This window comes from Triticum urartu, chromosome 3A (assembly GCF_056163025.1).
Source record: "Triticum urartu cultivar PI428250 chromosome 3A, HENAU_Tu73, whole genome shotgun sequence".
NCBI lineage: Eukaryota > Viridiplantae > Streptophyta > Magnoliopsida > Poales > Poaceae > Triticum > Triticum urartu.
Window position 1 is genome coordinate 449,186,170 of NC_141875.1, and position 12,878 is coordinate 449,199,047.

A 12,878-nucleotide genomic window follows, 5' to 3' on the forward strand; every position below is an offset into this window, starting at 1 on the left:
ACGCTCGCTGGAGCCGGATCCACCGCTGGGTGGATGAGATCCAGCAGCACCCCCATCAAAACACGGCGCCCCATCCCGATCCGCTCCGTCCCGGATCCACCTCGCCCCGCTGACTTTTCGAAGGTCCAAATTTTCTCTAAGTCCCCAGATCCAATAATTTCATGCCCTCTTTGACGTGCCATATCTCGTTGACTGTGGCTCCAAATCATGCATATGTTATGTCGAAATGTTTGTATCATTAAGCTCTTCATGTTAGTGGCATTTGCATGCACTTTACTGTCCATATTTATGCCATTATCATCATTGCAATAGTGCTATAAAATGTTGTCTGCTGGAAGTTAACAGATCTTGATGATTTGTCATTTTTGTTGCATTGTGTGCGTGCATCCTATGAGCATGATGTCTCCATGTGTTTTGAACTAAATCATGCCATTTTTACAGGGGTGCAAGTATTGTATTTTTTATGATCTATGTGGTGACTAGCGGAAGCATGCAAAGTAGGCTCTGTATTGTATTTTTTTGCAAGTCATTTTCCTGATATTATTTTTATGCCATGTAAACTTGCCATCTACCATGAGATCCATGCTTATTTTGAGGTAGTTCAGTAAGGATGTTTTGAACATGTGGTGTTTCTCTATCCATTCATGCCTCTGGTTGCAATTATGGAGTAGGGTATCATGTCTCTACCATGTTCTAATTTTGCTAAATATTGTTCCGGGCAGATTGTTAACATGTTAATCAATATTGCCATGTGTTTTGTTAGTGATGCATGCATCCTATGAACTTGCTCTTGCCATGTTTAGCTTCATGAACATGTCACTGCTGGTATGCTTGTGTTGTCATTTAATGCTTTGTCGTGAGTGGCATGAGCTTGCAAAGTTGCTATCATGAATCTGTTTCTGCCATGTCCTGAAATGCCACTAAGTCTGAATATGTTTATAAAACTTGCTATGTTTGCATGGGTACCATCATAGTTTCTGTGCCATTTTGGCTCATCATCAGTAAGGGAGTTTTGTTCTATGTATTTAGTACTAGCATGTCGTGCCTTTGTTTGCCATGATATGTTCCTGTAGAGTGTTGTTTGTTTGCTTTAAACTTTGCTTCCTGATGTTGTTTTTGACATGTTGGTATTTTCACCAAGTCTGTGAAGCAGATATCTTTTGCACTTTTGCCATGCTTGTTTGAACATGTTCTAGTGTGATTAAGCCGTAGCTCCGTGTTCATGTTTTGTCAAGCATCTCTTGTACATCACTGCCGTATGCCTTGTGGCTATGTTAGAGTGCAATAGCTTAGTTTCTTGTTGCATTCTAAGTGCTATCATGTTGTTAATCACAGATTTGTGTCATTCTTGTTTTGCTAGCCATTTGCAAACCATGCATCCGTTTCCGGGGATCCTTATATCGATTTCGACCGAAATCACCTCATCTTTCCATCGGCATACTTGGTTTTCCAAGTTGATGCCTTGATCATTCTTTCCCTTCTGGAGCACGCATATGCATTGCATATCATATCTTGCATATCATGCCATGTATTGCATCATGTTGCTTGTGCATTGCACCATGATTGATTGTTGTTCCATTGCTTGTGTTTTTGCTTTGGGTAGATCCGGGATACGAGTACATGAACGAGGAACCTGTTGAGTACGCTAACAAGGATCAAGCTTTCGACAACTCTGAGAACATTGCAGGCAAGATGACCATACCCTCGACATCACTTCTATCTTTGCTTGCTAGTTGTTCACTCTATCGCTATGTCGCGCTACCTACCACTTGTTATATCGTGCCTCCCATATTTCCATGTCAAGCCTCTAACCCACCTTCCTAGCAAACAGTTGTTTGGCTATGTTACCGCTTTTGCTCAGCCCCTCTTATTGCGTTGCTAGTTGCAGGTGAAGTTGAAGTTTGTTCCATGTTGGAACATGGATATGTTTGGGATATCATATTATCTATCGTTTAATTTAATGCATCCATATACTTGGTAAAGGGTGAAAGGCTTGGCCTTTTGCTTGGTGTTTTGTTCCACTCTTGCCGCCCTAGTTTCCGTCATATCGGTGTTACGTTCCTTGATTTTGCATTCCTAACGCGGTTGTGGTTATGGGACCCCCTTGATAGTTCGCTTTGAATAAAACTCCTCCAGCAAGGCCCAACCTTGGTTTTAACATTTGCCACCACCACCTATTACTTTTCCCTTGGGAGTCGCACTCCTGAGGGTCATCTTTATTTAACCCCCTCGGGCTAGTGCTTCTGTTAGTGTTGGTCCGAACCGGGCAGCTTGCGGGGCCACCTCGGGGAATCTTGAGGGCTGGTTTTACTCGTAGCTTGACCTATCCGGTGTGCCCTGAGAACGAGATATGTGCAGCTGCTATCGGGATTTGTCGGCACATTCGAGCGGCTTTGCTTGTCTTGTTTTACCATTGTCGAAATGTCTTGTAACCGGGATTCCGAGACTGATCGGGTCTTTCCGGGAGAAGGAATATCCTTTGTTGACCGTGAGAGCTTGTGATGGGCTAAGTTGGGACACCCCTGCAAGGTATAAACTTTCGAGATCCATGCCCGCAATTATGTGGCAGATGGGAATTTGTTAATATCCGGTTGTAGAGAACTTGACACTTGACTTAATTAAAATGAATCAACCGCGTGAGTAGCCGTGATGGTCTCTTTTCGGCGGAGTCCGGGAAGTGAACATGGCCTTGCGTTATGCTTGAACGTAAGTAGTTTTAGGATCACTTCTTGGTCACTTATAGCTTTTCGACCGTTGCGTAGCTCCTCACCTTACTCTTATTTGTGTATGTTAGCCACCATATTTGCTTAGCACTTGCTGCAGCTCCACCTCATTACCTTATCCTACCCATAAGCTTAAATAGTCTTGATCTCGTGGGTGTGAGATTGCTGAGTCCTCGTGACGCACGGATACTTGCAAATAGTTGCAGGTGCCGATGGTACCAGTGCAGGTGATGCTACCGAACTCAAGTTGGAGCTCGACGGGGATCTGGGTCGTTACTATGTTTCGTTTCCCGATGATCAGTAGAGGAGCCCAGTTGGGACAATCGGGGATCTAGCATTTGGGGTTGTCTTCTTTTATTTTGGTTTCGTAGTCGGACCTTGATTGTACTCTGGATGATGTTTGTTCAACTTGTTATTTGTGTGAAGTGCAGATTGTAAGCCAACTCTTTATCCCTTTCTTATTCAGTACATGGGATTGTGTGAAGATTACCCCTCTTGCGACAACACCACCATGCGGTTATGCCTCTAAGTCGTGCCTCGACACGTGGGAGATATAGCCGCATCGTGGGCGTTACAACTTGGTAATCAGAGCCATCCCTGACTAAGGAGCCCCCTGCTTGATCGAATCACTAATGTTGTTGAGTCTAGAACAAAATGTTTTGAGTCTTAGGATTATATATATCGAAGAGTAGGATTCTTTTTACTCCTCAGTCCCTTCGTCGCTCTGGTGAGTTCTCCTGACGTAGATGTTTTGACTTTCCTCTCCTCAAATTTCACGAACTTTTTTTAGGATCACGCGGGTATCTTGGGATCGTTCCGATATTCTTGTGACGAGAACATTGTTCTTGATGCCTCCTGACATTTAGGGGTTGTGGCAGTGTCCCGAGGAGTTGAGCTCCGAGGTGTTGTCGTCACAATTTTATCGTTGCAGTTCTGGAATACCTGACGTAGATGGGGTTTATATCATATTGCATGAGTTTGTCCCTCTACATCATGTCATCTTGCTTAAAGCGTTACTCCGTTCTTATGAACTTAATACTCTAGATGCATGCTGGATAGCGGTCGATGTGTGGAGTAATAGTAGTAGATGCAGGCAGGAGTCGGTCTACTTGTCACGGACGTGATGCCTATATACATGATCATACCTAGATATTCTCATAACTATGCTCAATTCTATCAATTGCTCGACAGTAATTTGTTTAACTACCGTAATGCTTATCCTATCTTGAGAGAAGCCACTAGTGCAACCTATGGCCCCCGGGTCTATTTTCCACCATATTAATCTCCCGTCAACAAGCTATTTATTGCGCCGTATATTTTGCTTTCTTTACTTTTAGTCTTTATCATAAAAATACCAAAAATATTATCTTATCTTCTCTATCAAATCTCACTTTTGCAAGTGGTCGTGAAGGGATTTTGACAACCCCTTTATCGCGTTGGTTGCAAGGTTCTTATTTGTTTGTGTAGGTGCAAGGGACTTGAACGTGGCCTCCTACTGGATTGATACCTTGGTTCTCAAAAACTGAGGGAAATACTTACGCTACTTTGTTGCATCACCCTTTCCTCTTCAAGGGAAAACCAACGCAGTGCTCAAGAGGTAGCAAGAAGGATTTCTGGCGCCGTTGCTAGGGAGTCTATGCACAAGTTAAGACATACCAAGTACCCATCACAAACTCTTATCCCTCACATTACATTACTTGCCATTTGCCTCTCGTTTTCCTCTCCCCCACTTCACCCTTGCCGTTTTTTTCACCCTCTCTTTTCTGTTCCCTCTTTTCTCGTGTTCGTTGAGTTTGCTGTCGTTATGTCTGAATCTGAGGAGGTTATCATTGATAAGAGCGATAATAATAACATGGAAAATTTTGATGCTTTCAATGATCCTCCTGAGGAACCTACTATCTTGCATACAAAAAAGTTTCGAGTCGGCAGTGGTAATATTATTGAGAAGGGATTTATTCAAGATTTCTTTACTTGTGCCGGTACTTTGCCCATTATGGGTGGTTATATTCTTCATAGAAATAGTAGTCTTGCGGATGCAATATCCTTGCTCATAGTTGAACTTGAAAGGCAATTTCTTCATATGCATCCTTGCATACAAAGAATTTTCCTAGAATTTTATTTTTGTTTCCTGATTTTTGATTCTGTTTAGTAATAAATAATTCATCTAGCCCCTGTTGAGATGTGGTTTTGTGTTTCAATTAGTGTTTGTGCCAAGTAGAACCTTTGGGAAGACTTGGGGAAAGTCTTAGCGATCTTGCTGTAAAAAACAGAAATTTTAGCGCTCGCGAGAATTGCTGCCATTTTTTATTGGAGAGTGATATTTAGTTAATTATTTTTGAAGATGATTAATAGATAAATTACTCACGTCCAGAAATTTATTTTAGAATTTTTGGGGTTCCAGAAGTATTCGAAACCTATAGATTACTACAGACTGTTCTGTTTTTTGACAGATTCTGTTTTTCGTGTGTTGTTTGCTTATTTTGATGAATTTATGGCTAGTAATAGAGTTTATGAACCATAGAAAACTTGGAATACAGTAGGTTTAACACCAATTTAAATAAATAATGATTTCATTACAGTACCTTGAAGTGGTGGTTTGTTTTGTTTTACTAACGGAGCTCACGAGATTTCTGTTAAGTTTTGTGTTGTGAAGTTTTCAAGTTTTGGGTAAAGATTTGATGGATAATGGAACAAGGATTGGCAAGAGCCTAAGGTTGGGGATTCCAAATTCACCCCAAGGTAAAATCCAAGGGCAACCAAAAGTTTAAGCTTGGGGATGCCCCGGAAGGCATCCCCTCTTTCGTCTTCGTCTATCGGTAACTTTACTTGGGGCTATATTTTTATTCACCACATGATATGTGTTTTGCTTGGAGCGTCTTGTATGATTTGAGTCTTTGCTTTTTATTTTATCACAATCATCCTATCTGTACACACCTTTTGATAGAGACACACATGATTCATAATTTGTTAGAATACTCTATGTGCTTCACTTATATCTTTTGAGCTATATAGTTTTTGCTCTAGTGCCTCACTTATATCTTTTAGAGCACGGTGGTGGTTTTATTTTATAGAAATTATTGATCTCTCATGCTTCACTTATATTATTTTGAGAGACTTAAACAGCATGGTAATTTGCTTTAATTGTGAAATTAATCCGAAGGTGCTAGGCATCTAAGATGCACATAATAAAAACTTCCATATTGAGTTCATTGAATATCATGAGAAGTTTGATTCTTGATAAGTGTTTTGAGATATAAAGGTGGTAATATTAGAGTGTGCTAGTTGAGTAATTGTGAAATTTAGAAATACTTGTGTTAAGGTTGGCAGGTCCGGTAGCATGCACGTATGGTAAAAGTTGTGTTATAATTTTGACACATAAGGTGTTCTTTTATTGCTTTCCTTATGAGTGGCGGTCAGGGACGAGCGATGGTCTTTTCCTACCAATCTATCTCTCTAGGGGCATGCGTAGTAGTATTTTGTTTCGAGGACTAATAAACTTTTGCAATAAGTATATGAGTTCTTTATGACTAATGTGAGTCCATGGATTAAACGCACTCTCAACCTTCCACAATTTTCTAGCCTCTATGGTACCATGCATTGCCCTTTCTCGCCTTGAGAGTTGGTGCAAACTTCGCCAGTGCATCAAAAACCCGTGATATGATACGCTCTATAACACATAAACCTCCTTATATCTTCCTCAAAACAGCCACCATACCTACCTATCATGGCATTTCCATAGCCATTCTGATATATATTGCCATGCAACTTTCCACCATTCCGTTTATTATGACACGCTCCATCATTGTCATATTGCTTTGCATAATCATGTAGTTGACATCGTATTTGTGGCAAAGCCACCATTCATAATTTTTCATACATGTCACTCTTGATTCATTGCATATCCCGGTACACCGCCGGAGGCATTCACATAGAGTCATATTTTGTTCTAAGTATTGAGTTGTAATTCTTGAGTTGTAAGTAATAAAAGTGTGATGATCATAATTATTAGAGCATTGTCCCATGTGAGGAAAGGATGATAGAGACTATGATTCCCCCACAAGTAGGGATGAGATTCCGGACTAAATAAAAAAAGAGGCCAAAGAAAAAAAGGCCCAAAAAATGAGAGAAAAAGAGAGAAGGGACAATGTTACTATCCTTTTTCCACACTTGTGCTTCAAAGTAGCACCGTGATCTTCATGATAGAGAGTCTCCTATGTTGTCACTTTCATATACTAGTGGGAATTTTTCATTATAGAACTTGGCTTGTATATTCCAATGATGGGCTTCATCAAAATGCCCTAGTTCTTCGTGAGCAAGCAAGTTGGATGCACACCCACTTAGTTTCTTTTGTTGAGCTTTCATACATTTATAGCTCTAGCGCATCTGTTGCATGGCAATCCTTACTCCTCTCATTGACATCAATTGATGGGCATCTCCATAGCCAATTGATTAGCCGCATCAATGTGATACTTTCTACCTTTTTGTCTTCTCATAACCCCCATCATTATACTTTATGCCACCCATAGTGCTATATCCATGGCTTGCGCTCATGTATTGCATAAGGGTTGAAAAGGATGAAGCGCGTTAACAAGTATGAACCAATTGCTCGGCTTGTCATCGGGGTTATGCATGATGAGAACGCTTTGTGTGACAAAATTAAAACATAGCCTAACTATATGATTTTGTAGGGATAAGCTTTCTTTGGCTATGTTATTTTCATAAGACATAATTGCTTGGTTAGCATGTTTGAAGTATTATTGTTTTTATATCAACATTAAACTTTTATCTTGAATCTTTCAGATCTAAATATTCATGCCACAATAAAAAGAATTACATTTAAAATTATGCTAAGAAGCATTCCACATCAAAAATTCTGTTTTTATCATTTACCTACTCGAGGACGAGCAGGAATTAAGCTTGGGATGCTTGATACGTCTCCAACGTATCTATAATTTTTTATTGTTCCATGATATTATATATTCTGTTTTGGATGTTTAATGGGCTTATTTATGCACTTTTATATTATTTTCGGGACTAACCTATTAAGCGGAGGCCAAGCCCAAATTGATGTTTTTGCCTATTTCAATGTTTCGCGGAAAAAGAATATCAAATGGAGTCCAAACAGAATGAAACCTTTGGGAGCGTGATTTTTGGAACAAACGTGATCCAGAGGACTTGGAGTGGACGTCAAGCAATCAATGAGGAGGCCACGAGGCAGGGAGCGCGCCTACCCCCTGGACGTACCCTCCACCCTCATGGGCCCCTCATGGCTCCACCGACCTACTTCTTCCTCCTATATATACCTACATAGCCCCAAACCATCGAGGAGCACCATGAAAACCTAATTCCACCGCCGCAACCTTCTGTACCCGTGAGATCCCATCTTGGGGCCTTTTCCGGTGCTCCACCGGAGGGGGCATTGATCACAGAGGGCTTCTACATCAACACCATAGCCTCTCCGATGATGTGCGAGTAGTTTACCTCAGACCTTCGGGTCCATAGTTATTAGCTAGATGGCTTCTTCTCTCTCTTTGGATCTCAATACAAAGTTCTCCTCGATTCTCTTGGAGATCTATTCGATGTAATATTTTTTTGCGGTGTGTTTGTCGAGATCCGATGAATTGTGGGTTTATGATCAATATTATTTATGAACAATATTTGAATCTTCTCTAAATTCTTTTATGTATGATTGGTTATCTTTGCAAGTCTCTTCGAATTATCAGTTTGGTTTGGCCTACTAGATTGATCTTTCTTGCAATGGGAGAAGTGCTTAGCTTTGGGTTCAATCTTGCGGTGCTCGATCCCAGTGACAGTAGGGGAAACGACACGTATTTTATTGTTGCCATCAAGGATAAAAAGATGGGGTTCATATCATATTGCATGAGTTTATCCCTCTACATCATGTCATCTTGCTTAAAGCATTACTCCGTTCTTATGAACTTAATACTCTAGATGCATGCTGGATAGCAGTCGATGTGTGGAGTAATAGTAGTAGATGAAGGCAGGAGTCAATCTAATTGTCACGGATGTGATGCCTATATACATGATCATACCTAGATATTCTCGTAACTATGCTCAATTCTATCAATTGCTCGACAGTAATTTGTTTACCCACCGTAATACTTATGCTATCTTGAGAGAAGCCACTAGTGAAACATATGGCCCCCGGGTCTATTTTCCATCATATTAATCTCCTGTCAACAAGCTATTTCTTGCGCTGTTTATTTTGCTTTCTTTACTTTTAGTCTTTATCACAAAAATACAAAAAATATTATCTTATCTTCTCTATCAGATCTCACTTTTGCAAGTTGCCGTGAAGGGGTTGACAACCCCTTTATCGCGTTGGTTGCAAGGTTCTTATTTGTTTGTGTAGGTGCAAGGGACTTGAGCATGGCCTCCTACTGGATTGATACCTTGGTTCTCAAAAACTAAGGGAAATATTTATGCTACTTCGCTTCATCACCCTTCCTCTTCAAGGGAAAACCAACGCAGTGCTCAAGAGGTAGCACATTTCGAAGTGAAATTCTTTCTATCTTATCTTTTGAGGTGGTGTTATGTCATTCTTGACAATTTCCATTCATGTTTTGTGATTCACAAGTTGTCACGAATGACATATTTTGAACCCATCATTTTCAATTCGTTCATGAGATCCTTTGCAACCCATCAATCTCTTCATTGGAGTTATCTTGGGTTATATTTCACCTTAAGCTTTCCCTAAGGATTGTTGCTAGTTATGGTGCTCATAAATGACCCAAGTTCTTCATTTATCCTCCCGGTGAAATAAGTTTCTCGTCTCCTTGTTGATATCGATCCAATCTATTGTTTCCGTAGTGGCAGAATTTCGCCTCAAGTTTTCCATAAGCCCACTACAAGCTTATTCATTTCGTTGTTGGTTTTTTTTCAACAACTCCGTTATAATTTTCTTGGAGGGGTGCTCTCCAACCTCATTTGTGACAGAAGCTGGCATTTCCCTCTCCATTCTTTTATTCCAATGATCTATCTTCTATTTTCCCTTGCTTATTCCGTTTCAACCGGAGTGGTTACATGTCCTTGCTTGTCGCTGGAGCTCTTCATTATTGTCTTGCAACCTCAAGGTTTTTGCAATTTTCCTTCTCCCTCTTTTCGAACGGATTGTTTTCAACTTCATTCATCTCCATTGTATTCTTTCTTTCAATTTTGTCAACCTCTCAAGGTTCTTTGGCTTCACTCGTTTGTCAAAGAAGCAACTTAGTTTAACCTCTCCTCTTCCTTTTTCTGCTTCTCTCTGGTGCCATCCTAGATCTCGGGACGAGATCCTCTTGTAGTGGTGGAGTGTTGTAACACCCCGGATGTAACTTTCCATATTTGTATCTCCAACTCTTGCCATTTCCGAAGATGCGATATGATATTCCCTTTGAGGTTGGGTTTTGTCTTCGTTTTGCATTTTGTTCATGTCATGCATTTCATATCATGTCATCATGTGCATCGCATTTGCATTCGTGTTCGTCTCATGCATCTGAGCATTTTTCCCCTTTGTCCGTTTCGCAATCCGACACTCTCTCATGCACCAATTGCACCTCTCTAACCTCGTTTCATGAGCGGGAGAAAAACGTTCTCGAAATGGGTCGAGATTTGTCGAGCGGCCTTGGTACATCACCGGTAGACCGCCTGTCAAATTTTGTTCCATTTGGAGGTCGCTTGATGCCCCAACGGTTAACCGAGTAACCGTAAAAGCCTCTCTTGTGTTGCAGCCCAACACCCCTCCAAAGCAGCCCACTAACCCATCTAGACCCCCTCCATGCTCTCCGTCGTTGGATCACGATCATGTGGGCAAAAACCGCACCTCATTTGGACTGTCCTAACTCCCTATACTTATATAAACAACTCCCCCTCCATTTTTTTCGCGGACAAAACCCTAGCTATCTTCATCCTCACGCCGCCGGGCACGTACATCCCACGCCTAGACATGTCCGACACCACGCCACACCCAATCGCCGCGCGTCACCTATCCCTGCGCCGCCCTCCGCCGCTGCGGCCCACGAGGCCCACGGCCGGCCTGCCGCGGGCCGCACCGAGCCGCCGCCGCTTGACCGAGCCCGTGCCTCCGCCGCCCGGCTCCCGCAACCCGCCGCCCATCGCCGCCACCCCGCCGGCGACCGTAGCCGCTGTGCGCTGCCTCAGCTCGCCTCGCCACCTGTCCGCTCGCCTCTCTGACGTCCTTTGTCGTGTCGTCGCCTCTGCGTTGGAGCCCCGCCGCCTCGGTCCAGCCTCGCCTCCTTCCTCCCTCGCGCCAGCCTGCCCCGAGCTCCCGTGCCGCCGTTGCCCGCCGCCAGGAGAAGCGCCGACCCATGTGCTCCCGAGGCACCTGCTCCGGCCACCTCCTTTGGCCGCCGGCGAACCGCGCCTCCCTGCGCCATGCCTTTGCCCGGATCCGCCCGTCCGCGAGGCCACCTCGGCTTTCGCGCCCTCGCCGGAGTCGCCGAACCCTCGCCAGAGCCGGATCCACCGCTGGGTGGATGAGATCCACCAGCACCCCCATCCAAACACGGTGCCCCGTCTCGATCCGCTATGTCCCGGATCCACCTCGTCCCATTGACTTTTGGAAGGTCCAAATTTTCTCTAAGTCCCTAGATCCAATAATTTCATGCCCTCTTTGACATGTCGTATCTCGTTGACCGTGGCTGCAAATCAAGCATATGTTATGTCGAAATGTTCGAATCGTTAATCTCTTCATGTTAGTGACATTTGCATGCATGTTACTGTCCATATTGATGCCATTATTATCATTGCAAGAGTGCTATAAAATGTTGTCTGCTGGAAGTTAACAAATATTGATGATTTGTCATTTTTGTTGCATTTTGTATGTGCATCCTATGAGCTTATGTCTACATGTGTTTTGAACTACATCATGCCATCTTTACAGGAGTGGAAGTTTTGTATTTTTTGTGATCTATGTGGTGACTAGCGCAAGCATGCAAAGTAGGCTCCGTGGTGTTACTGTTTTCATGCACTTAGTTTTTTTGCTGAGTCCTTTTCCTGATGTTATTTTGATGCCATGTAAACTTGTCATCTACCATAAGATACATGCTTATTTTGAGGTAGTTCATTAAGGATGTTTTGAACATGTGGTGTTGCTCCATCCATTAATGCCTCTGGTTGCAATTATGCGGTATTGTATCATGTCTTTACCATCATCTACTTTTGCTAAATATTATTCCTGGCAGATTGTTAACATGTTAATCAACATTGCCATGTGTTTGGTTAGTGATGCATGCATCCTATGAACTTGCTCTTGCCATGTTTAGCTTCATGAACATGTATTCTTACTGTTGGTATGATTTTGTTGTCATTTAATGCTTTGTGGTGAGTGGAATGAGCTTGCAAAGTTGCTATCATGAATTTGTTTCTGTCATGTCCTGAAATTCCACTAAGTCTGAATCTGTTTATAAAACTTGCTATGTTTGCATGGGTACCATCATATTTTTTGTGCCTTTTTGGCTCATCACCAGTAAGGGGGTTTTGTTCTATGTGTTTATTACTAGCATTCCATGCCTTTGTTTGCCATGATATATTCCTGTAGAATGTTGTTTGCTTGCTCTAAACTTTGCTACCTGATGTTGTTTTTGACATGTTGGTATTTTCACCAAGTCTGTGAAGCTGATATCTTTTGCACTTTTGCCATGCTTGTTTGAACCTGTTCTGGTGTGATTTAGCCGTAGCTCGGTGTTTATGTTCTGTCAAGAATCTCTTTACATCACTACTATATGCCTTGTGGCTATGTTGGAGTGCAGTAGCTTAGTTTCTTGTTGCATTCTAAGTGCTATCATGCTATTAATCGGAGATTTGCATTATTCTTGTTTTGCTTGCCATTTGCAAACCATGCATCCGTTTCCGGGGATCCTTATATTGATTTCGACCGAAATCACCTCATATTTCCAGCGGAATACTTGGTTTGCCAAGTTGATGCCTTGATCATTCTTTCCCTTCTAGAGCATGCATATGCATTGCATATCATGCCATGTATTGCATCATGTTGCTTGTGCAATGCACCGTGATTGATTGTTGTTCCATTGCTTGTGTTCTTGCTTTGGGTAGAGCCGGGAGACGAGTACGTGAATGAGGAACCTGTTGAGTACACTAACGATGATCAAGCTTTCGACAACTCTGAGAACATTG